We start from the raw sequence: 27,198 nt of genomic DNA, 5'->3' as shown, positions 1-27,198 counted from the left end.
CTTTAGGATTTTGGAGCAAAGCTATATTTTCTCTAGAAAATTACTCTTTCCTTTTGGGAAAACTTCTGAAATGCTATTAGGCCTCGGTGGGTGGGTAGAAACTTAATACCTGATCATGGGACTCTAAGAGAACATGCTGCTGGAGATGCATATTATAAACTGGATGTCATTTAATCCAAGCCATGATGTTGGGTGTGTGCAGTAACCAAGGTGACTTGCTTTCCCAGTTTACCTGCACTGAGAAAGTTCCTAGGATTTGAGATTTTCAGTGCTAAAACTGAGACTGCCCTAAGCAAACTGGAAAAAACATTCCACCAATTAAAAGTGACTTAGATAGAGAGCAGGACTTGATGGGACACATAAGGTGTATAATTCAGACTTTCATCCATCTACTGTTGTTTTGCAAACTTTCCCTAAGCCCATGGCCTCATGGGGAATTCTCTGTAATCCGTTGACAAAGGAAGAAAATTCTAGCCTGGTCTATATACGGTTCCACGTATTTCTAGCAAGAAATATACTTTTTTTTTTTTTTATAGGAACTTTTGCATGTTTTTATTTATTTTCATTTTTTAAATATGAAATTTATTGTCAAATTGGTTTCCATACAACACCCAGTGCTCATCCCAAAAGGTGCCCTCCTCAATACCCATCACCACTTTCCCCTCCCTCCCCCCCATAACCATAATAGACTTAAAAAAATCCCCCCATGTCCATCAACTGTGAATGGATGAAGAAATTCGGGTTTATATACACAAAGAAATGTACTTTAAAAAATTTTATTTTTATTTTAGAGAGAGAGAGCATGAAAGGAGGAGAGAGGCAGAGGGAGAGAAAAAGAGAGAATCTCTGAATGGATCCCAATGTGGGGCTCAGTCTCACAACCGTGAGATCAAAATCTGAGCCAATATCAAGAGACGCTTAACTGATGGAGCCACCCAGGTGCCCCCAGAAATGTGCTTGAGGAGCAGAAAAGCCAAGGTTTGTAGAAGTCAATCTGTCTTTTTATTCAGCAATTCTGATGCTTGCTCAAAGTTGTGCATGGGTTTCACAACATGGGACTCTCCCTCTCCATGACTGAACTATCATCACAGTTGGAAGCCCAACTTGCCAACATCAAAGATGAATGCTATACCCTGAGAGTACCAACCAGCCACCTGGTAACAAGTTGATTTCAATGTCCTTTCAATTACTGACAGAACAAATTTTCTCACTAGAATAGTCATTCTGGGTATGTATTAACTTTCCTCCTCAGATGCTTTGCCAGCTCCATCATCTATAGACTTTTAGAATGCCTTATTCACCCTCACAGCTCTCACATTTCATTGCTTTTATTCAAGGAAATAATTATTGACAGCAGAAGGAAGAAACGATGGGTTCTAGCTCATGGTATTCACTGTTTTCCTTGTGCAATCATGTTTTCTACTATCCATAAGCAGCTGGCTTTATAGGACAGTAGAATGGTCCTGCTCCACCAGCTGGGAAACCACACTTTTGGAGGTGGATGCTATTCTACAGTGTGAAACATGTGCTAATCTAACAACCAATATACAATGCTGTTTATCTCATAGCTAGAATGCACAGAGCTAGAAATTTAGGAGTTAAAGTGGGAATTTCTCCTTTTACTGCCCCCACAATTGCAAATTTTTTTCTTTCCATCTTTAAATATTTGGTCACTGCTGATTTTAGAGGGCTTAATGTACAAAGAAAGAATGTTTTCATGAGGAGACATGCAATAGTTCCATCAAATTAGCAGTTGAAACTGTCACCTGGGAATGTTGGGCTCCTCGTGTCACTGATCTAACATACAAAGAAAAATGTGACTGCAGTGGCTGATGTGATTGATTCTAATTTCCAAGAGAAAACAGGGTTTGCACAATGGGGCAAAGAGAACTGTGTTTAGAAACCAGGGGATTCTCCAGGTGCACTACAGTGACCAAATAAAGGTAGGACTGCTAAAGCTTCAGACCCTTTAAAAATGAAGATCTGGACAAGGTTGTGAACCTTAGAGAAATGAGAATTGTGGTAGTTATGCATATTTTCTTGCTTTGTCATGTATATATTTGTATTTATTAACCTTTTTCCTTTATTCCACTCTTCCTTTCCCTTACCATACCTATTTTGTATAAGGTGTGTTGTTGGTGCTTAACTTTATAATTTGGTTCATTGGATTATAGGATATCAAGATGGGATTGTGGCTGAGCTGGAAGAGAAAAGAACATCACCAATAGAAAAAAACTGAGAGTAATAGGGCTTTAGGTGTTAAGCCCCTCTTTTTGGCAGAGGGTAAGTGCATTTTCATTTAAATGAGGGGTAATTATATTATATTATATTATATTATATTATATTATATTATTACTATATTATTATATTTTCTACTTTGTTGATTGGAAGTTTACGTATGATAGAAACTTATGTATTATGTCAGCAAAGGGGTGGAATGTACTATATATTATCTATTGTCACTTAGTAGTTGTTTCTACCTCTTCTGTGTTCTCAATTTCTCCCTGTATTACAGATTTTGAAAAGGTAAAACGTCATTTCCAAGACTCACTTGTTACTAGAATTCCAAGTGCAATTTAGGTTCCTCCAATGAGGTACATTTGTGTTAGATTTGGAAGATGGAAGGAGGTAGAAGTCATTTTTATTGGGGTGATGGCAGCTGATGTATGGACATCAGCTGTCAAGAGTTTTTGCAGTGGCCAGATTCCATCCACATTCTAAGCCAGCAGCTTTGTGAATATTGGGCAGTTGTGTCAACTGCAGTGGTTTCCTAGTTTTCTGAACTTGCAGTAGCAGAAATAATTTCCTGACCTTGAAACCTGGTGGTGATGTGACTTTAACGTGTAGTGCTGGCTCCTTGACTGCCATTCCTTCAATCCCTTTAATGATTTATAAAACATTTAACTCATAGTACACTGGAATCACTGGAGTATAAAATCCTTAACCTGAACATAAATCAATAGAAACCAACAGTGAAACACAAATTAAACAGAGGGGACAAAAACAAAAGAGAGCATCTGGAGATATGGGGCAATAAAAAACAAGTCTAACATATTTGTAACTAGAGTCTAAGAAGGAAAAGAGAGACAGAAAGAAATTAGGCAAGAAGAAATATTTGAAGAGATAATGGTTGAGAAATTTCCACCTCTAAGTTCTGTTCATCAAGTAACATCAAGAGTTCATCAAAAGTTCATCAACTCTTACAGCCACTTCTCCTTGGATGTTGCCTTTACATTTTTAGCTAATATGCTTAAAACATTTTGTGGTTATAGATATTTTTAACAGATTTATTGAGATATAATTCACATACCATAGAATTCATCCATTTAAAGTGTGTAATTAAATGGTTTTTAGTATATTCACAGAGTAAATATAATCATATCAATTTTGAATCTTTTCATTACTTTAAAAAGAAACCCCGCATGCCTTAGCCTTGTATTAGTAAGGTTTCTCCAGATAAACAGAATGAATAGAAGGTTTCTCTCTCTCTCTCTCTCTCTCTCTCTCTCTCTCTCTCTCTCTCTCTCTCTCTTCTTTCTGTGTGTGTGTGTGTGTGTGTGTGTGTGTGTGTGTGTATTTTAATAAATTGGCTCACATAGTTGTGAGGGATGAAGTTTGCTGGGATGAGCTGCAAGCTGAAAATTTCTGCAGGAGCTAATGTTGCAGTCTTGAGTTCAAAGGCAATCTGTAGGCAGGGTTCCTTGAAAGAGACTTTAGTGTTTTCTCTTAGGAACTTCAGTTGATTGGATGAGGCCCACCTACATTAAAGAGGGTAAGCTGCTTTAATCAAAGTCTGCTGATTTAAATTTTAAACATATCTTAAAAATGCCTTCACAGCAACATCTGGACTTTCAGCATGCAACTGGGTACTATAACTTAGTTCAATTGACACATGATATTATAACCAGCCACCCCTTGTCATCTTGGCACCCATATGTATCTCTTAACCATACTTAATCTCCAAATTAAGACAATAAGAAGCAGTTTTCTTTCAACACCTTCACTATCCTACCTCAGGGGTATATCAACTCTCCAGCTCTATATCATAATTTAGTTTGCAAGGACTCTGATCATCTTTCCCTTCCGCAGTATATCACACTGAGTCCATTATATTGAGATGACATTATGCTGCTAGTGAACCAAGTAGTGATGACTCTAGACTTACTGGTCAGATATTTGTGTGTCAGAGAGTGGGAAATTAATCCAACAAAAATTCAGAGGCCTTCTACCTTAGTGAAATTTCTAGGAGTCCAGTGATGTGGGGCATGTTGGCCTATTCCTTCTAAGAAGGATTAAGTGCTTCATCTGGCCACTCCTATAACAAAAATAGAGCCACAATGCCTCATAGATCTTTTTTGATTTTGGAGACTGCCTATTTCTCATTTGGGTGTGCTACTCCAGCCTGTTTGCCAAGTGACCCAAAAAGCTGCTGGATTTTTTGGAATGTATGGTAACTCTAAGGTTAATAATTTGAGGAATTGACACACTGTTTTCCAAAGTAGCTGCACTTTTTAACATTCCCACCAGCTATATATCAGGACTTCGACATCACCACCAAAAATACTTATTTTCTGTCTTTTGGATTATAGCCATTTTGTGAGTGTGAAGTAGTATTTCATTTTAGTTTCGATTTGTATTTCCTTAATGGTTAATGATGTTTAGAATTTTTTATATGATTATTGGCCATTTGCATATGTTCTTTGGAGAAATGTTTATTTAAATCCTTTGCTTATTAAAAAAAAATACAGGGGCGCCTGAATGGCTCAGTCAGGTAAGCATCTGACTCTTGATTTTGGCTCAGGTCATGATCTCACGGTTTGTGGGATCGAGCCCCGTTGTTGGGCTCTGTGCTGACAGTGTGGAGCTTGCTTAGGATTCTCACTCTCTGCACTTCCCCACTCACATGCTCAAAATAAATAAATGTCAAAATAAATAAATAAGCATTAAAAAAATACAGGATATTCCCATATACTCCCTCTCTCCCTAGCCTTCTTACTGTTAACATCCTACACCAGAGCAGTACATTTGTTATAACTGATGAATCTACATTTATACCTCATTATCAGCCAAAGTCCATAGTTGATATTAGTGTTCATTCTTGGTGATGTTCATTCAGTGCTTTTTAACTAATGTGTAATGATATGTCTCCACCATTATGGTACTATTTGGAGTAGTTTCACCCCTTTAAAAATGCTCTGTGCCCCACCTATTCATCCTTCCCTTTCCTCTACCCCTGGCAACCACTGATCTTTTTACCATCTATCATTTTGCCTTTTTGAGAATGTTGTATATCTGGAACCATGCAGTCTGTAGCCTTTCAGATTGACTTCTTTTATTTAGTAACATGCATTTAAAATTCCTCCATGTCTTTTCATGACATGATAGCTAATTTCTTTTAGTGCTGAATAATATTCCATTGCCTGGATGTACCACAGATTGTCCTAGCTTCTGGTCCCCTCAAACATTTCTTGGCTTGGAGTAGTGTAACTTTAATGTCTGCTTCTATCTTCACATAGCTGTTTTCTCCTTCTTTCTCTCCAGGTCTTCAATGCCATTTTCTTCTCTGTGTCTCTTTTCCTCTCCCTATAAGGACACCAGTCCTGTTAGATTAGGACTCTCCCTAATTCAGTATGACCTCGCCTTAATTGACATCTGTAAAGACCCTATTTCCCAATAAATTCACATTTGCAGGTACTGGGGATTAGGACTTCAGTCTATCTTTTTGGAGGATGGAGTTCTATCCATATCATTCTGCCCTCCGACTGCCCCCTCAAATACATGTCCTTCCCATATATAAAATACATTCACCCAGTCTAAATGTTACCCAAACTTTTAACTTATTCCAGCATCAACTCTAAATCTAAAATCTTGTCTAACTATAATTAACTCAGAGTCTTGAATTCCATCTTCTAAATCATTTCTATCAGGTATGGGTGAGACTCCAACCATGATCCATCTAGGGAGAAAATTCCTCTCCACCTGTGGACTTACAAAATCTAAAAAACAAGTTACCTGCTTCAAAAATAGAAGAGGATGGAATAGACGTTGCATTCCAACAAGGAGAAATTGGAAGGACAAAAAGGGTCACAGATCCCAAGCAAACCAAAACTTAGTAGAGGAAATTCCACTGGATTCCATGCCTAAGAATAATCCTTTGTGGCTCAGTGCTCTGTCCTCTGGGCATGCTGGGGTGGCAGCCCTACCCTTTCTGGACTCTGCATTTTTGGTTCTGCCACAGGAATAATTATTTCTTCATTCTGTCACATCTCTGTCCCTTTCAGTCCAGTGTTTCTGCTGGTATGACATTCTCAAAAACAAAACAAGTATCTGTGAAATACATGGGGAGTCCAAACCATCCCATCAGAGGGTCCTCCACAGTCTTTCTGGATAACCACATCTCTCCTCCTTGCTTCTGCTGAGATGGTTGTTTAACATGCATATTCATGTATTCATAAGCATCTTTAACCATCTCTAGGAAATGGTTTTCTGGCCATATCCCTTGTCTTGTTTCTAGAGCATGCTATCTTGATAGCCAGGAAATTTTCCAAATCATCAAGTACTGGTTCCTTTGTGTTTAAAAGTTTATTTTTCCAATTTCTCCTTTCCTCTTCCATTTTATTATAAGCAGCAAGGGTAAACTATCTTCCATCCAAAGGTAGAACACAATTAGGGTTGCTATAGAAACCTACCCTCCCACAGACAAAGGGAGATTCTGGCCTAAGGGAGGTAAACCTCTGTTACTCTGATTCTGTAGTCACACTTTCTCATGTGCCTTTCTCCTTTCGTCTGCAGTGAGCTAAGTGAGTCAACTAGAGCACAAATTTAAAGAGGCACTCACTCGCACCATTACTTTCATGATCTCAGAGTGAGTGCCCTGAATGCCTTGCTTATCTCACCCATGTCCAGGCCTACCCTTCCCACCTCCAACGTCTCCAACTCCTTCCTTGTTCTATGTTCAGGTCAGAAAAGAGACCCCCCAGAATCCAGTAGCTATCCCCTCTCAGACCTTGTCCCAGGGCTTTGGGAGGGTAGAAACAGCCAACCATGTATATGTAGTCAAGCCTCCTCTATCTGCCCAAACTTACCTTGAGTCTTCCCAGATTCCATCTCTGTTCTCTTTCTCTTTTCAGAAGCATCCAAATCCAAGAGCCCTATGAACCTGGTGGTAAAGCAGATCTGCTCTGCTTCTTTTTGCCCAAAGTACTACCAACATGCAGGTGAGCAGATCCTACTCCCTGTATTCCCACAAAGGTGGAAGGCACCAGCCTAAGGAAGCCATGAAGGAGTATGTGGAGCTAAATAATAATAAAGAGACTTATGGTAGAGAATATTAGAAATGGGTAGAGACTATTTGTGCTGGACTGTGTTAGGCTCCTATGTAGCCCGGGAGTCTAGATCCCTAGCCTTTGTTTGTTTGTTTGTTTGTTTGTTTGTTTGTTTGTTTTAGAGAGTGAGAGAGCATGAGCAGGGGAGAGAGGCAGAGAATGAGAGAGAGAGAGAAAGAGAGAGAATTTTAAGCAGGCTCCATGCTCAGTGCAAAGCCTGATGTGGGGTTCGATCCCACCACCCTGGGATCGTGACCTGAACTAAAATCGAGTCAGACGCTCCACTGACTGAGCCATCCAGGTGCCCCTAGATCCCTATCCTTTGTTGCCAAGACTTCGTCAGAGCCCCAGTTTCCTAATCCATACATTGGCGTCAAGTCCATAGCAATAACTCTTTAGGAGGAGGGCAGGAATATGTGTGCAGGAAAATGAGCTTAGAACCTGACATCTTTATCTTCCTCTTCCCAGCTTGGCCTAGATCCTTGCTTCCATCTGGAGGTCACTAAGTCCAGGGAATTCCAACTGGAATGTTAAGTCAGTAGGCTTGTTCCTTCAGCCAAAGGTCTAGTGAATAGACTTGCATGGAGGGAAAATACCAGCTGTGTCCAACCAAGCCTCAGACCCAGGACAAAAGTGCTCTGTTCCATGTAACAACATCACTGCTACTCAGAGAAACTTCTCAGAAGAATCTAATATGTTTTATCTGGAACCTAGTACTGAATCAGGAAAAGGAAGAACAATTGTCCACAGGAGGTCAATTTTCTCTTTCCCCTCACTGTGTCCCCTAAAATGGGCTTTTATGGTCCCACTCCATGGCAGAGGCAGTTCTAACACACATTATCTTGGGTTTGGTTGATATTTTCTCATGTTAGATTCAGATTATGTATTTTAGGCAGGAGTATCTCAGAAATAATTCTGTATTCTTCTTGATGTATTCTATCTCAGTGGTGTGTGATTTTAATTTGACCCATTACTAATAATATTTACTTTGATCACTTGACTGATGTGGTAACTTCCAGGCTTCTTTACTATATGAAGTTACTCTTTTCTACTTTATATATAATACATATTTTGTTAGGAGATTCTTTAAAACTATGTAAATAGTTTCTTACCAAATTTTTAATTCATTCATTTATCTAAGTATATGTTTGGACTCATACTTTTCAGTTTTATTCAATAGTTTATAATCTGTTACGATCATTATTTATCTGATGCTCAAATTGTTTTCTATTTAGTCAGTGGGAACCCCTTCAGGCTGGCGTCTGAGCCCTTTTGGCAGATCTCCATCTTTATTTGAGCATTTCCCTTCCAACGCAAAGAGATATTCCAGACTCACCTCATACTTTCCCTCCTCAGGAATGGAACCAGCTAATTACTCAAGGAATCAAGATCTAAGTGCAAAGTATGTTTATTGCTGTTGGACTGTTGCTGCTCCTAGGTTCTCCCAGTAGACAAGACTAGGGAACACACGTTTATGCCTGTATTTATTTCTATATTTATCTACATGTATTAAAAACCATAAGTTCACAGCAAAACTGCCAATTCTAGTAAAATACCCCAGGGCTTATTTTAGACCCCCTGCTCTTTGAATATTTGTACCTGTCTTTTCTAAAAGGGAGAATCCTGGCTATTGATCTTTAATATATTTAATTTTTGATCAATCCCCCTGTATAAAGCCAATTTCTCATCTGTCTCTACCCCTTGTTCCACATAAATGCCCTCTTTAACTCTCTCCAATATTCTGTGCCGGGCCTTTCCTCCACAAGGATGCCTCCTTCCCCATGTTTGGGCTCTGAGATGTCATACCCCATTCCTCACTGTGCTTTGGCTCTGACACTGAACAAGGAGCTCTCCTCCATGGATTCTCTCCTTCCCAACATTAGACTGGCACATGGGTTGATATCCCTTCGTTGCTCAGGCTCTGACACCTTACAGTGGGCCACTTCAGTTCTCCTACACCCCACCCATCTCACTGCTAGCACAGAGATTAGCTTTGCTCTGCCTTTCCTGAATGCTTTAGGACTGGATTGTTCAGGAAGAGAAAGGTAGAGCAAGAAAGGAAAAGGGAAAAGGAATGGGAGAGAAAGGAATGGTTATGACTTTCTCTCCTCTTTTTAATTTCTTTTCAGTTATTTTAAATGTTCATTTACTTTTGAGAGAGAGAGAGAGAGAGAGAGCAAGTGGGGGATGGGGGGAGAGAGAGGTAGACACAGAATCTGAAGCAGACCCAGGCTCTGAGCTGTCAGCACAGAGCCCGATGAAGGGCTTGAACTCGTGAGTGAATCGGGAGGTCATGACCTGACCTGAAGCCAGTCACTTAACTGACTGAGCCACCTAGGTGCCCCTCCCTCCTCTTTTTAAAATAAAGACAGTTGTGAGAGACAGGATGGGAAATAAACGTCTCCAATCAATTTTAAGAAAGAGTACATATGAGATTTGAGGGTATGGACATTCATCCTGTTTCCACTACCCCTATCCAAGTATTTTGAAGAGTCTTTTTATACCCTCAGGTGTATATACACTCTAGTTAAAGAACATTGATGTAAGAGGTCACATTAAATGGAATGGAAATGCCTAGGAAGACATTCCCCACCTCAGAATCCTGATAAAAAGGACTCCAGACCTTTTAATGACCATAATTTCTTTACTTAACCTGTGCTGTTCTACTCCCTTTTTCCTCCCATCCTCCTTATCCTTCTTCCTGTCAAGAAGCAAGCTCTCTCGATCCACACCTCTGTGAGGTAGAACCTTTAATGTGACACTGACTCAGGCCCTTTCTTCAAACTTCCTCTTCTTTCAACTTTGGGATGACTTCCTTTATGGGCGGGCCAGCAGGAGAGACTTACCTTTGGCTCTGCTGTGGGCCTGGGTCTCATGGCTTGTGGTAGCTCTGGTTAGACCTCAGTGCTGGGAGCTCTGAGGGAATTTGGGTTAGAAGAGGGATGTCAAGAGGTAGTGAAGGGGAACTTTGGGAGAATGAGGTATTTTCTGATGGGCTATGGGCTTGGGCTGGGACTGTATATGTGACATATCTAGGGTGGAAAACAAGTTCTAAGTTCCACAAAATGATATTACTAGATAAGCTTTTTATCATCACTATTTTAGAATGTGGAACTGAAAACCAGAGAAGGAACTTGGCAAAGGTTGTGAAAATAGAGCATGTAATTAGACAGATTTTCTATAAATTAATGATTAACAGCCCCAGGTGAACCTGAAACACTGTCTGGCAATCATACCAGGTTCCTGGAATGTGCTCCTTTACCCACTTTCCATAATGGCTTTTCATACCTTTTTCTCTCTCCTCAAACCTCCTACCTCACTCTGCTTGTCTCCTCAGCTTGTCTCCTCCTCCTTCCATTGACCAAAAGAAGCCATTGGTTGGGGACTTTTTCATCTTCTGTGCATCAAATCTACATATCTATACCCACTCTCCCCAAAACAAGGCCCAACTGTATCTGCTTCTAGTTTTCCCTTTCTTGTTGTAAGAGAAAGTAGTCTTCTATTTCCATGCCCTAGCCCTTCCTATCATTTTGCAAACTCATAATTTGTGTATGAAATTTCTGTTTGAACTGTCTATAGATGTTTCTATTTCAAATAGCATTTTATGCTGACCGATACATTGAAGTCCAGTTTTCTCAGTTGTTAAATGAGTATAAGATCTACTGTATTTGGAAAAGATGGGTCCTTGCCCGGGTCCCACACTTTAGAGACCTCACATATCACAAACACATACAAAAATGCATTTATTAAAGGTCATGTAAGGGAACATGGGTGGCTCAGTCAGTTAAGCGTCTGTCTTCAGCTCAGGTCATGATCTCATGGTTTGTGGGTTTGAGCCCCTCATCGGGCTCTGTGCTGACAGCTCAGAGCCTGGAGCCTGCTTTGGATTTTGTGTCTTCTTCTCTCTCTCCTCCTCCCCTGCTTATGCTCTGTCTCTCTCTCTCTCTCTCTCTCTCTCTGTCTCACAAATATAAATAAAATGTTAAAAAAATATATATTTTATTTTATTTTATTTTATTTTTTTTCAACGTTTATTTATTTTTGGGACAGAGAGAGACAGAGCATGAATGGGGGAGGGGCAGAGAGAGAGGGAGACACAGAATCGGAAACAGGCTCCAGGCTCTGAGCCATCAGCCCAGAGCCTGACGCGGGGCTCGAACTCCCAGACCGCGAGATCGTGACCTGGCTGAAGTCGGACGCTTAACCGACTGCGCCACCCAGGAGCCCCCAAAAAATATATATTTTAAATCATGTAGATAGCACTGTGATTTGGTCATTGGTGCTTGTACTCTCAAACATCTGCTCTCATAATTAACACCATTCAGGTCCCAGGGAAACACACCTTCATATTTTTGTCTTGTATCCTTAAAACAAAAGACAACTACATCTGAATACAGTAAAAATTTGTGGTTGAATTGTAGATTTTTTGTTTGTTTGTTTTATCCAGTGCCAATTTTAAATTGCATTTTCCACTTACCATACAGTACTTATAAAGTGTAATGTTATTTCCTTTCTCTATACACATATTCCATGTTTAAGTATCAAGAATGCCCAGTTATTTACTATAGCAGCTCAACTTTAAAACTTCCATGGAATTTACTACAGATTTGGGTCCTTTGATGTTCTGTGTATAGCAATGCTAAACCTATGCTCATGTTGGCTTAATCAACCTCTTCAGTGGTAGGCCCAGAGGAAGCAATGCCAGATGGAGGAGCTCCACCATGGGGCGAGCCCTCAAGCATTCCTCCCCTCACACCTGCATTCTGGTACAGTTTGGTAGTGATGGAGTTGTAGACTTCCTCCAGCTCTTTCTGCTGATGTTCATATTCTTCTTGCACTGTGGTTCCCTGAATTTGGATTTAATTTCCTCTTCTTTTCCTAGTTTCCTAAGGTGGAAGCTTAGATGATTGATATTAGATGTCCCTTGTCTTCTTTTTATTTCTTGTTATTGAAAACATTTTTAAAAAGCTGTTTCTTGTTTTCTAATAAGTACATTCAATGCTATAGATTTCCTTGTAGCATTGGTTTGCTGCCCCCCACAAATTTTGAAAGATTGTACTTTAATTTTCAGTTCAAAATATCCTTTAATTTCTCTTGAGGTTTCTTTTTTGGCCTATGTGTTATTTAGAAATGCATTGCTTAACCTCCAGGGATTTAGGGATTTTCCAGTTCTCTTTCTGTTATTGATTTCTAGTTTAATTTCATTATGGTCTGAGGGAAGACACTGTATGATTTCTATTGTAAATTTGTTAAGGTTTGTTTTTGGCCCAGAATGTAGCTTATTTTGGTGAATGTTCCATGTGAACTTGAGAAGAATGCACTTTCTGCTATTGTTGGATGAAGTAGTCTATAGATGTCCATTTATATTCAACTGATGGATGGTGCTGAGTTCAACTATGTTCTTACTAATTTTCTGCCTGCTGGATATGGGGTATTTAAGTCCCAAACCTAATAAGGGATTTATCCATTTCTCCTTGCAGTTCTATCAGTTTTTGCTTCATGTATTTTGACACTCTGTTGTTAGGTGCATATGTGTTAAGGACTTATGCATTCTTGGAGTATTGACCCCTTTATCATTATATAGTGTCCCTATTTATCGCTGATAACTTTCCTGTCAGTCTTCTCTGTGTGAAATTAATATAGCTAATTTCATTTTTTTATGTTAGTGTTAGCATGATGCATTTTTCTCCATCTGCTTACTTTTAATCTATATGTGCTTTAATATTTTATTTTATTTTATTTTATTTTATTTTATTATTTTGAGATTGAGAGAGAGAGCACAAACAGGGTGGGAGCAGAGGGAGAGAGGAGAGAATCCCAAGCAGTCTCCACACTCAGCATGGAGTCTGATGCAGGGCTGGATCCCATGACCCTGGGATCATGTCTTGAGCTGAAATCAAGAGTCAGGCACTCAACCAAATGAACCACCCAAGCACCCCAGTCTATATGTGCTTTATATTTAAAGTGGACTTTATGTAGACAAAACATAGTTGGATCTTGTTTTTTAATCCACTCTGACGATCTCTGTCTTTAAATTGATGGATTTAGACCATTGTCATTCAAAGTGATTATTAATATAGTTGGATTATATACCATATTTATTGCTGTTTACTAATTGTTGCCCTTAGTCTTTGTCCCCCTCCCCCCCGCCTTTTTTTTTTTTATACATTTTTTTTTCAACGTTTATTTATTTTTGGGACAGAGAGAGACAGAGCATGAACGGGGGAGGGGCAGAGAGAGAGGGAGACACAGAATTGGAAACAGGCTCCAGGCTCTGAGCCATCAGCCCAGAGCCTGACGCGGGGCTCGAACTCCCAGACCGCGAGATTGTGACCTGGCTGAAGTCGGACGCTTAACGGACTGCGCCACCCAGGCGCCCCTCCCCCTGCCTTTTTATTGTGGTCCACTCTTTTTCTGCCTTTTTGTGGTTTTAACTGAGTGTTTTGTATGATTCCATTTTCTCTCTTTTCTTAGCTCATCAGTTATACTTGTTTTTTACTTTTTTTTAGTGGTTCCCTGGAGTATGAAACATACATTTACAACTAATCCAAGTCTGCTTCCACATAACACTACACTGCATTGTGCATAGTGCAAATACCTTCTAATAACAAACTAATCCTAGCTCCCCTTTCCTGTCCCTTGTATCATTGCTGCCCTTCATTCCATTTATACATAAGCATATATATATATGTATATATACATATATATACATATACATAGGCATACATAATCAGATACATTATTGCTATTATTATTTTGAACAAATTGTTGTCTGTTAGTTCAGTTAAGAATAAGAAAAAATAGGGGCACCTTGGTGGCTCAGTCAGTTGAGTGTCCAACTTCAGCTCAGGTCATGATCTCACACTGCATGAGTTTGAGCCCTGTGTCGAGCTTTGCACTGACAGCCCAGAGCCTGGAGCCTGCTTCAGATTCTGTGTCTCCCTCTCTCTCTGCTCCTTCCCCACTCACACTCTGCCTCTCTCTCAAAAATAAATAAACATTAAAATTTAAAAAAAGAATAAGAAAAAATAAAAATTTAAAAACAAAAAGGAAAATATTTTTTTCCTTTATTTATTTATAAACCTTTATTTATTCTTTCTCTTATGCTCTTCCTTTATGTAGATCCAAGTTTCTGACCTATACTATTTTCTTTCTCTTTAAAGAACTTCTTTTAACATTTTTTGCAGGATAGGTCTACTGGCAACAAATTCCCTCAATCTTTGTTTGTATGAGGAAGTCTTTATATTTCTTCCTCACTTGAAGGATAAGTTTATAGGGTACAGAATTTTAGGTTGGTGTTTTTTTTCTCAAACATTTTAAGTATTTCCGTCTACTGTCTTCTTGCTTGCATTGTTTATAAGGAGAAGTTGGATGTATTTTTATCATTGTTCCTCTAAAGGTAAGGTGTTTTTTCCTCTGGCTTCTTTGGATTTTTTCTTTATCTTTGCTTTTCTGTAGTTTGGAAAGGATATCCCAAAATGAGTGTTTGGTTTGTTTGTTTTTTGGCATTTATCCTGCTTGCTGTTCTCTGCTCTTCCTGGATCTCTGATTTGGTGTCTAACATTAATTTGAGAGAAATTTTCAAGCAGCATTGTTTCCAACATTTTTTCTGACCCTTTTTCTCTTTATTCTCCTTCTGGTATTTTCCATATTATTGTGTTATACCTTTGGTGATTGTCCCAGTTCTTAGATATTCTGTTCTGTTTTTTCCCCAGTCTTTTTTCTCTTTGTGTCTTAGTTCTGGTTGCTTCTGTTGATATATTCTCAAACTTAGAGATTCTTCCCTTAGCCTGTCCAGTCTACTAATAAGTCTATCAAAAACATCCTTTATTTCTGTTACAGTGTTTGGATCTCTAGCATTTTTTTCTGGTTCTTAGAATTTCCATCTCTCTGCTTGCATCACCCATCTCTTCTTGCATGCTGTCCACTTCATTCATTAGATCTCTTAGCATATTAATCATAGTTAAATTCCTGGTCTGATAATTCCAATATCCCTGCTAAATATGAGTCTGGTTCTAATGCTTGCTCTGTCTCTTCAAACCCTGTTTTTGCCTTTTAGTATGCCTTGTAATTTTTCTTGATAGTTGAACATTGTGTACTAGGTAAAAGGAAGTAAATAAGACTTTAGTAATGTGATAGTGAGGTATGGGGGGAGGGGAAGCATTTTATAGACCTATGAATAGGGCTTAGTCTTTTTATGAGTCTGTGCCCCAAACTACGAATTTCACAAGTGCCTGGCAGGTGTGTGTGTGTGTGTGTGTGTGTGTGTGTGTGTGTGTGTGTTTTCCTCCTCTTAGGTGGGACAGGATGGCAAGTGTGAGCTGGAATTAGGTATTTCCTTTTTTCCAGGTAGGTCAGGCTCTAGTTAAATATTTTTTCCTGAGGGCAGACCTTCTTCAGGACAGAATGGTCTGGCATAATTCAAGGTGGTTTCTTTTCTTCTGCCTCTCCTATAAGCACAAGGGGATTTTTTTCCTCAGTTATTTACTGTGAGAACTGGGGGAGCTCCAGGAACTTATAAAATTTGGGGGAATCCCATGATGACGGGGTCCCTCTGAAGTTTTTATTTCTCAGGCTTTTCTACACTGAGCCCCCAGCATTTTGCATTAACAGTTCAGGTTATCTTACCCCAGCACTGGTCCCATGGATGTTTCTGTGCCAGTAAATGTGGTTTTCTGTATTTTTCCCTCCCTCCAATTTGGGGGATGGGGGTTTGCCTTGTGACCTTATTTCTCTTATGGATCTAAAAAAGAGTTGTCGATTTCTCAGTTTTTTCAGTTTTTTGATTGTTTGAATGGGACAGTGACTCTTTACACCCAGGACCCAGAAATCTCCAACTTTCTACTTATAGCTCTTGGTTAAATTATTTGGTTTCTAAAAGAATAAATCTAATCCTTTTCCCAAATGATGTACTTTAAATATATGAAGAAAGCTATCATGTTGTTTCTAGTTTTCCCTGGACTAACATCCTCCTTTCCTTGTCTTACATTCCCTTTTTTCTCTTTTCTTACCTTCCTTTCCCTTCCTTTTCCTCTTTCTTTTATTCCCTTGTCAAATATTTATTAAACCCCTACCTAACACATTTTCTGTTAGGCACTGAAAATAACTTCTTTCCTTTCCTCAGAAAAAGTATGCACTGGCAGGAAAAAAAAAACACATAAGATTTTATTCATTAAAATGAATAGAGTAATGAATTAATAAGTGTTCTGAATCCTATAAAAGCATACTTCCTCCTGTGCTTTGGTTTTGATCACCATTGCCTTCCCAGTCATTTTCCTTTAGATAAGCTGTAATATATTAACATTCTCCTTAACTTGCAATCTGGCTGTAGTCAAATCTGTGCAGATTCAGAAAATCCTCTTATCTCCCATCTTCAAGCTAAATATGTTTTAAATAGGTTAATGATTGCTTGTGTAGGAATAAGTCATGACTCGAAGAGTGTGTTTGAATGACTGATGCCATATGTAAAATATGGACTGGTCTAATATGAATTTTCTAATGAATAGTTATCCCAATGCTAATTGTCAAAATGCAATCAAGCCACACAATCCACACAGGATGGCATAGCCATTTTGGAGTGCGGTAATCTTTAGTGGAAGGTGAATGAAATTGTCCTGATGCAGGTGTAGACCCTAATAACCATCAGGGCTCATTATGGACAAAGTTCATCCTAGAATTTGTTAAAGTAACAGCAGTTTTATTATGAATCCAGAATTTCATGGTGTGGAGAGCCTATGATTTACACTGGTTGATTGTGACTCATTAGTGGTAGATGAACAAAGAATAAAAAAATACTACTTATTGGGTCACCATAGTTACCATTTAAAATAAAAACATGCACAGATATATTTTTTCAACTTCAGGATATTCTCTCAAGGTGGCTTTGAATCGCCTATTGCAGAATCCTAAAAAATTAAATCGATGGCTTAGAATTTAAATGAAAAAGTAGGTTTCAGAAAAAGAGCAGATAACTTCTTAAAAAGGAAGTTTTGCCCTTTCTATACAGCTTTGCAACTGAAAATCTGTGTTTTGATTCCAGTGACCCTGAACAGTAAGGCTGGAAGTTGGCCTTTATTTATTTCACATTGCTTTTCAGATTTCTCTTTAAATTCCCTGTGATGACTGACTGTTGTTGTTGATGGTCAAGTGATGCTTAACGATGAAAACCAGAAAAGGCCTTGACTAGGGTACTGAAGCCTGTAACATGCCCAGGAGCAGATTCTATGTAAAGATTTGAAAACACGGAGCATAGGGAAGCACGTTAAGAAGAATTTCCAGCTCACAACAGCGTGGCAGAGAAAAGCTAAGATCACCATATGGTTATTCTATCTGCCAAAGCACAGTGGCTTTTGCTTCTTGCACCTGAGAGTTATTGGAAACAACATTCCAGCGTATGTTAGTAGATGTTCTCTGTCACCATGCCAGGAAGTTATATAACTCAGAAAAATAAATAGAGAAGAAAGTTCTTCGGAGCACTTATGCATACTTGTGAAAATCTCAGATTTAAAAGAGAGACTACTCAGTCAGACGTCAGAGCACAATACTTAAACCAAACAAAACTCTGAGGTGTAGTGTGAGGAGAAACAATTGGATTCCTCCCAGAAAAATTTCTTATCCCTGAAAGAGAGCAGAAAAATTGAAAAGAATGGCTCCTGGTCCTTTGAATGTTCCAAGAATGAAAGAGAGAGCCTGGTCTTAAAATACTTTTTAAAGTTAAAAACAAAAACAAAAACACTTCTTGTGGCATATTACAGAATCTTTTCATATTTTCTTCTCAAAATGAGATCATTCCTTTGCACCATTTAAGAGCCTGAGACTCACTTAGGGATGGTGAATAAAAAGCACCACTATCTCAAGCCTGCATTCTGAGCTTTTATGTCTCATTGCCTGTCACAAGGAAGCTTCCTGGACATTTTAAACTTTTTAAAAACTTCAATTCAATAAAAATGAAGATTTTCCTTTTAGGTCACCATTTCTTCTGGCAGACTGAGTCTAAAATGCACTTTATTTCCCTTTAATTTAACAGCTCCAGCAGCTTTTCCAGTTAAATCGACTGTTCATTATTGAGCCCCATTTATGAAGGGGCTGTGCAGTGCAGTTTAATGAATCCTTGGCACAAAGCTCCCTTTCAGGACTGGGAAAGAATAGAGGCTGTTCAGGCCCTGTAGGGCTGTATGTCAAAGCCAGCCCATAATGCCTGTCAGCCAAGGGCAGAAATTCCCACTGATATAAGAATGTGCAAGAAATCAACTTTCACCACCGACGAGCAGATTAAGACACGATCAGGAAATGAGACTGTAGGTTTAGAACAGTGACACCTGTTTGAACAGAGGGATTTTCCCATCCCTTGATCACTGTGTGCCTGGAGTGGGGGCTGGTAGAAACGGCAGCCCAGCCAAGGCCTCAAAGCCTTCCAGGGTCTTCTGAGAGGGGACGATCATTGTGGGTGGAGGCACCTTTGGGCTAGGTCTTGTGCTAAGTGCTCTCATATTCCTTTTTCTACTTTAATCTTCATAAGAAGCCTATGAGAATTATTTACATGTAACAAGAGAGGAAACAAAGGCTCATGGTGCTTTATTTCTGGTTCAAGGTGGCAGTACTAATTAGCCACTAAGTGCCAATGAGGAGGTGGAATGTAGGCCTGTCTGGCTCCCCAGTGTCTGTCTTTTCTAGTGGTCTGAAGTGAGGCTCATCAATAGATTTTGTCCTTTGGAAATATCCAAGTTCTAGTCACTAGGAAGAGTTAAAAATTTTTAATTGCATGGGATATATATTGATTGCCTACTTTGTGCTAGGCATATGTGGTATACATTGGGATTGCAGGCAGATGAGCTATGGCCTGAAAATATGAGCAGTGGTAGTGATGGGCTTCCCATACTGCTAGACAGGCCTGGGTTTAAGTCCTAACTCTGAGTATATATAACTTGCATACCTTTCAGACCTTGGGAAACCTTGGGAAAGTCCCTGTCACTAAGCCTTGGCTGGGCTGCTCTTTTCCCAGACTCTACCCTAGCTGCACAGTAGTCAACTGATGGTGGCTCTGGTGCTGCTGACTACTCTCCTAAGGGTAACACAGTCCAGAGGATTTCTGCAGAAAGAAGTCCTGGATACTTTTGTGTAGATCCTATGAGATCCCCTGATTTTCAAAATGGGTGTGTAGCTTCGTTTGCTTTCAGCATCATGGAGCAGATCAAGCCTGTTGAAGTATAATTTTTAAAAAGGTAAAATCATGATTCTCAGGCAAATATAAATGAACCACAGGCAAGAGAGTCTATTTAATTTATGAATTAGTAAAGAAGCCATTAAGATGTTATGGTTGGTTCAAAGAACATTTAAAAAGCCAGGTATATATTATTACAATATTAGGGTGAATTTGCATAAAAGCTGGGCTATAGGTCTCTGTGGTTCCATGGATAGAAATTTGCATATCTACTGGGCAAAATTCTACCAGGTGATAAGTAGTTTTACTAAATCTGGAAACTTCAACTAATAACAAATTGTGAGAAAAATTAAATTCATTATTCTAGACAATCTCTGGGTGGTCTTTGTGCCTGCGTAACAGTGAAAGAATGTAGGACTCACATTTCTACTTCATTTCCAAGTTTTGTGTAACTTTTATGACAAGCCTTATATTTTATCGACAAGTAAATTTGGAACCACCTAGAGAGAGGGAATGATTTTCCCACATCATAGTGAGTTATTGGCAAAGCCAGAACTAAAATCCTGGTCTCCTGTCTTCCTAAAAGTGTTTGTTCCACTTTACTGTTATAGAACCACATAGCAACCCTATCTCCTCCTCTAGAGACCAGAGAAGAGGAGAACTCACACTTTTCTGATTGTAGAGAGTGAAGAGGCATGTATTTTCTAGGGCAGCTTTTAAATTAAGATCAATGAAATATGGAAATAAGAAATAAATGCTAACTGACCCATTTTACTAAGATACAAATTAAAAAGTTAACCTTGGGGTTTACTTCTTACTAACAGCACAGAAGGTAGTTTGGTTCCTCAGATAAGGATCCCTAGAAACAGACCTTGAGATGGAGAGTTGTGCTCAGAAGTTTGATTGAGGGGGCTCTCCGTAGATACACCTGTAGGAAGTGAGAAAGTCAAGATTGTGCAGAAGAAGGTGACCTGCTATCAGCCTCAGCTGATCTTGTGGAAAGCTCTGGACCTAGGATGGCCTTTCACACTTGACTCAAATTGAAGCAAGGTGGGGGTTCTGGCCTTTGTAGCCCTCCATCTGCCAGTCATTGGTCTCTGGTGCACCTGGGGAAGGATATGACCTTGAGCAAGGCAATTCCCTCAGCAGTGGGCAATGCTTGATAAGGGCTAGGGCTGTCAGCCATTAGTAGACAATAGAGTCAGCTGCTGGGGGATGGGTTCGTCAGCTCCCAGAAGGGATCTGGGCAGAGTACCATGATTTCCACTTTGTATGATTTTTATTACAAAGTTACCTGTGATAAAAAGATTTCAACTCAAGGGCCAAAACTGATAGATTAGTAGTGTCAGGAGTACTATTTTGAGAAGGGTTCTAAGCTCATCTGGGCTAGGTAGAAAGAATGTGATGATTGATTAGTGATGTCTTTCAAACAGTGAGTCTTGATGCCACAATTCTTGGATTTAATGATGGTATAGAGTGACTGCACCATGAAGTTTGCCTATGACCATCCTGGTTTATGCCTTGCTTCCAGTGTAATTACTGATAAGCAATTTTACCTTTTATTCTCAAAAATGTGGGGGCTCTTGGGTGGCTCAGTCGGTTGAGCTTCCGACTTTGGCTCAGGTCATGATCTCATGGTTTGTGAGTTCGAGCCCTGAGTTGGGCTCTGTGCTGCTGACAGCTCAGGGCCTGGAGCCTGCTTCGGATTCTGTGTCTCCCTCTTGCTCTGCCCCTACCCCACACATGCTCTGTCTCTCTGTCAAAAATAAACATTTAAAAAAGGTGTTTTCGGGGCGCCTGGGTGGCACAGTCGGTTAAGCGTCCGACTTCAGCCAAGTCACGATCTCGCGGTCCGTGAGTTCGAGCCCCGCGTCGGGCTCTCGGCTGATGGCTCGGAGCCTGGAGCCTGTTTCCGATTCTGTGTCTCCCTCTCTCTCTGCCCCTCCCCCATTCATGCTCTGTCTCTCTCTGTCCCAAAAATAAATAAACGTTGAAAAAAAAAATTAAAAAAAATAAATAAAAATAAAAAAGGTGTTTTCAAAAATGTACTCCCTTGGAAAATCAGTCATACTAAGACAGAAATTCTCAACCTTGCCATTCCTGCCTCTCTCTTCTGAAGAGTGCTCCTTTCTCTCTGGGCCCTATTTTGGAAAAAATAACCTAATATCCTCCGTGCATTTAGGCTTTCAAAACAGACTGGTAGAGGGACGCCTGGGTGGCTCATTTGGTTGAGCAACCAACTCTTGGTTTCAGCTAGGGTCATGATCCCAGAGTCATGGGATCGAGCCCCAGATTGGGCTCTGTGCTGAGCATGGGTCCTGCTTAAGATTCTCTCTCTTTCTTTCTCTCCCTCTGCCCCTCTACCCAACTCATGCTCTCTCTCTCTCTCTCTCAAATAAAGAGAAAAAAAAAAGACTGATGCAGAGGGTTTTCTTTAGCGACTTCTGCTTCTAGCTTGGCAACACAAAACTCTCCTGAGGCATAGGTGCAAATGTCCCTAGCGACCTTTCTAGAAAGGGCACAGAGTTAGTTCGTGGTGGTTGGACATGTAAGGCAAAGTACAGAGAGAATAAAACAAATTACAACCACAGAAAATTATTCTGCTGCATGGTAAAGCAGAATGTTGTAGATATAGCTACCATCTGGCCCCACTGAAGGTATGTTGGCAAGATTCTCAAGTCTGGAAGAGAATGTCGAGATCATCTATCCATTTTATAGATGGGAGACAGGCCAAGGTAACACTCTAGGTAGTTGTGAAGCAGGGATCAGGACACTGTTTCCTTAAATCTCCCAGTCTAGAGCTTCTACTGGACCAGCTTCAGTTCGCCAAGGAGAAATTAGCAGAGTCTGTAGCAGTGACAACAACATGGAGTCAGCAATTTGGCCTTGGATAAAAGAAAAAGATTGCTCTCAGACCTGGGATGACTTGGCAGAGGCGCTGGCAAGGAAATTGCTATACGCAAGAGCATGGGCATTATTTTTCTTCTGTAAACAGAGCATGGCATCAGGTTGGGGGCCAAAGTCTTCTCTGGTGCCAGGAAAGTGACAGAGGCTAAAAACTGCTACCACGGATGAGGCGGTTTGCCACATGCCATGGAACACAAAGATAAATAAGCTCCTCTGCTCAGAAATCTCCGGTGGTTCTCTCCATTTTCCTAAGATCAAATCTAAGCTCCTCTGCATAGCATTTGAGGCACGCTTTCTGGTCTTGTCTCTCTCTACTCCCTGTCTCACACCCTATATTCCAACGACATGGTACTCCCGCAGTTACCCTGACACTACCCTGCGCTTTTATACCTCTGTGTCCTGGCTCACGAGGCTCTCTGTAGGATGCCCTTCCCACCACCTTTTTAAAAACTTTTATTTAGGGGCGCCTGGGTGGCACAGTCGGTTAAGCGTCCGACTTCAGCCAGGTCACGATCTTGCGGTCCGTGAGTTCAAGCCCCGCGTCAGGCTCTGGGCTGATGGCTCAGAGCCTGGAGCCTGTTTCCGATTCTGTGTCTCCCTCTCTCTCTGCCCCTCCCCCGTTCATGTTCTGTCTCTCTCTGTCCCAAAAATAAATAAACGTTGAAAAAAAAAATTTTTTTAAAACAAAAAAAACAAAAACAAAAAACAACTTTTATTTACCAGGGGCGCCTGGGTGGCTCAGTCGGTTGCGCATCCGACTTCAGCTCAGGTCACGATCTCACGGTCCGTGAGTTCGAGCCCCGCGTCGGGCTCTGGGCTGATGGCTCAGAGTCTGGAGCCTGCTTCCGATTCTGTGTCTCCCTCTCTCTCTGCCCCTCCCCCGTTCATGCTCTGTCTCTGTCTCAAAAATAAATAAACATTAAAAAAAAAATTAAAAAAAAACTTTTATTTACCAAAACTCTCCTTATCTTTTACAGCACAACTCAACGGCATGTTCTTTATGAAGGCTTCTCCCCCTTCTGTGCTCCATGTGCCTCTATTCAAACGCTGTCCTGAGGACAGAAAACACGTCTGGCATTTCTCCATGTCTAGAGCGTGGTGTACCTAGGATATTGCAGGTGCTCAGCAAATGTCTGCTGAATGAATAAATTGACATGACTGTTGGACTAAAATAAATCATTGGGAATATATCTGTCTTTTTAGGACCAGGACTTAATTACATGTGTATCTTTGGTGCTTAGGATGGTGCCTACCACATAGTAGGTCCCAATAGATATTTCTTTTTTTTTTTTTTTTAAGTTTACTTATTTTGAGAGAGAGAGAGTAGGGGAGAGGCAGAGAGAGAGGAAGAGACAGAAAATCCCAAGTAGGCTCTGCACTGTCAGCAAGGAGCCTGATGCTGGGCTTGAACCCATGAATCATCAGATGCTTCACTGACTGAGCCACCCACATGCCCCCCAATAGATATTTCTTAAGGGACAGAGATAGACAAGTACACAAATAGCTGATATACGGCAGACTGGGCATGGAGACAGCTAAACGCTGTCCGTACCAGCTCCTTGACCATCAACAAGGTGCCTAAGCTCTGTGAGTTTAGGTATCTTCAGTACAATGGGGATGATATTAACTACCTGAAAGCGTTATTGTGAGGGTTAAATGAATAATGAAGGTGCCCAGTATACTTCAGATGTACAGTGAGAACTCAGTAAATGCTTGTTGAGTGAATGGGTGGATGAATAAAAAAGTGTCATTAAAGAGACTGAGGTAAAGCATCAGGAAAGCAGGAGGGAGGGAGATATGGCAGCCTGAGTTGGTGGTAACAAAGACCTGGGAGGGCTTTTTGAGAGAAAGGTTAACATTTAATATGGATTTGAAAGCAGAATAGGATTCTCAGAAAGTGCAGTGGAATTAGTGATACCTTATTCTACCTTATAGACCTGTACCCTAGTTTATTTTCAGCTGCCCCTAATGCTATGCCCAACAAAAGTCACTGTAACAATAATGAGGAAAGACCAAGCATAATATAGCAAAACAAGTGTTTAGGTAGGGGAGTCTAAATTCAGGTTCTCTTTTCATAAAAGTGATTTTGAGGGATTGGGGGAGGGAGATTGAAAGATAGGGTGGTATCCTAAGACTTAAAAGCTCCCCCTTTATTCATTTCCTCCTTGGTGCTGTCAGGAAATGCTTTCCGGAAAGAACAGGCAGGTTTAATGCAATTATGTCGTGTTGGCCCTCCCCAGTTTGGCCATGTGCTAGGCAACTCCAGCTGGCCTCACACAAGAGAAAACAAACTTCAGCTGCCCCTTAGGCCATTGTTTTAGCACTCCGCAGAGAAGGGTTCCAGCGGCTGATCCGAGCTGCTTAAGCTGTTTAATTGAATGAATTCAACCTCATATAATAGGATCTAGGTCTTTAAGCATTTCTGTCTGGCGTACCGGATATTAGGCTGAGGGCTGCTCAAGTTACCCGGCCTTGCTGAGACCCTGCGTGTCTCCAGTGTTGGCACTTGTCACATTCTGGTGTAAACCTCCGTGGGCTCAGAGCAGCCTTATGCTCTGCCCTGATGGATATTGCTCCGCATTGATTCAACTTCAGTCTCTAAGAGGGGTATGCAATCAGGTATTTGAATGAAGTCTGAACCAAAGAAGATTCCACATGCAGGGACGTGTAATTTTTCTCATTTGTTCTTTTTTTTTTTTTAATGTTTATTTTTATTTTTTGAGAGAGACAGAGACAGAGTGTGAGCAGGGGAGGGCAGAGAGAGAGGGACACACAGAATCTGAAGCAGGCTCCAGGCTCTGAGCTGTCAGCACAGACCCTGACCCTGGGCTTGAACTCACAAACCATGAGACCTGAACCAAAGTCGACCGGCCACTTAACCGACTGAGCCACCCAGGCACCCCAAGCTTCTTCTTCTAAGCTGAGATCATGCTCTCATTGAGGCGACCCCTTCAGACAACTGCTTGAAGTGGTGATGCAAAAACCTAGCTACTTCTGCCTAGTGCAGTGCTCCTTTAATGAGTCCTCTTTGCAGCAGACGTCTCTGGGCTTGCAGAGACTTCTGTCAGATCTACGGAACTGTCTGAGGCCCTCCCTGCTGGATTTGGCCTCTTCTTTCCTTTCCTTTCAGAAGTCTCAGATATGCATTGGAATCTGAAGGCTCTCCTTGTCCAATTCTGATTTCTCTCCCTTTTATCTTCCGTGTTATCCCTCAAAAGGCTGCCTTCCCTGAAACTATTGGTTATAGAACACTTAATATCTTTTCCATCTGTTTTCCAGTCCTCCCTTGATATAGTTCTAGCACAAAGTTTAGTTTAATTAATATTCAATGATTATTCTATTATTAGTAAATATTCTTCACAGCTCATTTACATTTTATTGAAATTTCTTGTACAGCTTTTGTTTTACCCTATGTTAATAACTGCCTTATTTTGGTGGAGGGGGACTTAGTTTTCTATATACATTTCACTAATTCTTCCCTAAACAGGTTAACAGAATGGTAACACCTTCTTATAGAATTTAGAATGCTTTTGATTGCAAGTAGCATTATGCCCAGCTAAAAGTAGCCTAAACAAAAGAGGTTTAATTATTTCACCCTTCAAGAAGTCTGCAGATAGAGAGTTCTGGGGTTAGTTAATGCAGTGACATTATAATATCATTGAGGATTCAGGTGCTTTTCACATTTCTGGTCTGCCAACCTCAGCATGTTGATTTTTTTGTTTTTTTGGCTTGCCCCTTCATGGTTATAAGATGGCTGCCACAGCTCCAAATATCATTTGCATATGAACAAAGGCAGGAAGGAGAACATTTCTTCTCCTCTTTCTTTTCTCTCCTTTTATCTCTCTTTTTGATATGTAGGTAAGGGGGTACTTTCCTTGAATTCCAAGAATAGATTTCTCTTAATGTCTCATTGGCCAAGATTGGATCTCGAGCCCATGCTGTAGTTAAAAGGGAAGTGCAATTGTCTGTCATATTCAGCCTCCACAGAAGTAGGTGGGCCCTGTCAGGTAAGGATAAGAATAAGGGTAGGATATTGAGAGCAGCAAGGGTATCTGCCACCTCCTACCATTATGGTCAAACACATATGTATATCTATCATTTCCATTTATTTGTTTTGAGACATCCCCTCCTTCTCCAGGAATTCTCCATTTTCCTGTTTAGATTTGGATTGATTGTCATCCCTCAGTCTCTATATGGTTATTGCTGTGATATTTTCTTGGTCATCATCCAGGGAATTCTATTTGATTCTATCTCATGATGGATCTCCTGTTTTCTGGAAACTCTTTTCTTCTATTTCTTAATGGAGTACATTATTCTTGGTTCCCTGAGAAAAGTTTCTTGAGAGATAATTTTATAAGATATTGTATCTGAAAATGTGGCTATGCTCTGCTTATGCTTGAGTGACCATTGGGTTTGGTATAGAATTCTAAGTAGGAAATAATTTTCTTTCAGATTTTTAAGTTCATTGCTCCATTGTTTTCCAACTATTGTTAATGAGAAATCTGATGGTATTCTGATTCCATTTTTATTTTCATTTTTTGTTCATAATGGTAATTTTTCTCTAGAGTCCTTTATTCCTTGATATTCTAAAAATTTATAATATGCTTTGGTGTGAGTCTTTTTTCATTAAGTTTGCCAGGCATTTAGGGGGTTCTTTTATTCTGGAAATGCATATCTTATAATTCTACAAAATTTCCTTCTTTAATTTCTTTCATAATATTTTCTTCTCTGACTTATCTATTCTCTTTTCTGAAATTTCTTTAGGCTAAATATTGAACATCTCTTTGACTTTTTGTTTTTTCTAGG

General features: G+C 40.1%; 1 long non-coding RNA gene across 2 annotated transcripts in view; it reads left to right on the top strand.

Moving 5' to 3' along the window:
- Positions 1-2,168: 2,168 nt before the first annotated feature.
- LOC121039351 (uncharacterized) overlaps positions 2,169-27,198 on the top strand; it is a 29,770-nt gene continuing 4,740 nt past the window's right edge. The window contains exons 1-3 of one of the 2 annotated variants that reach the window (XR_005794724.1): positions 2,169-2,283; positions 7,131-7,217; positions 23,370-23,510. This is a non-coding gene — a long non-coding RNA (uncharacterized LOC121039351). The remainder of the gene's footprint in view (positions 2,284-7,130; positions 7,218-23,369; positions 23,511-27,198) is intronic. The other variant, XR_005794723.1, reaches the window with a different exon arrangement.

Source organism: Herpailurus yagouaroundi, unplaced genomic scaffold (assembly GCF_014898765.1).
Source record: "Herpailurus yagouaroundi ecotype Mexico unplaced genomic scaffold, PumYag 180, whole genome shotgun sequence".
NCBI classification, from domain to species: domain Eukaryota; kingdom Metazoa; phylum Chordata; class Mammalia; order Carnivora; family Felidae; genus Herpailurus; species Herpailurus yagouaroundi.
Note: the sequence above shows the minus strand (reverse complement) of the source record. Positions and strands in the feature narration are given on the sequence as shown.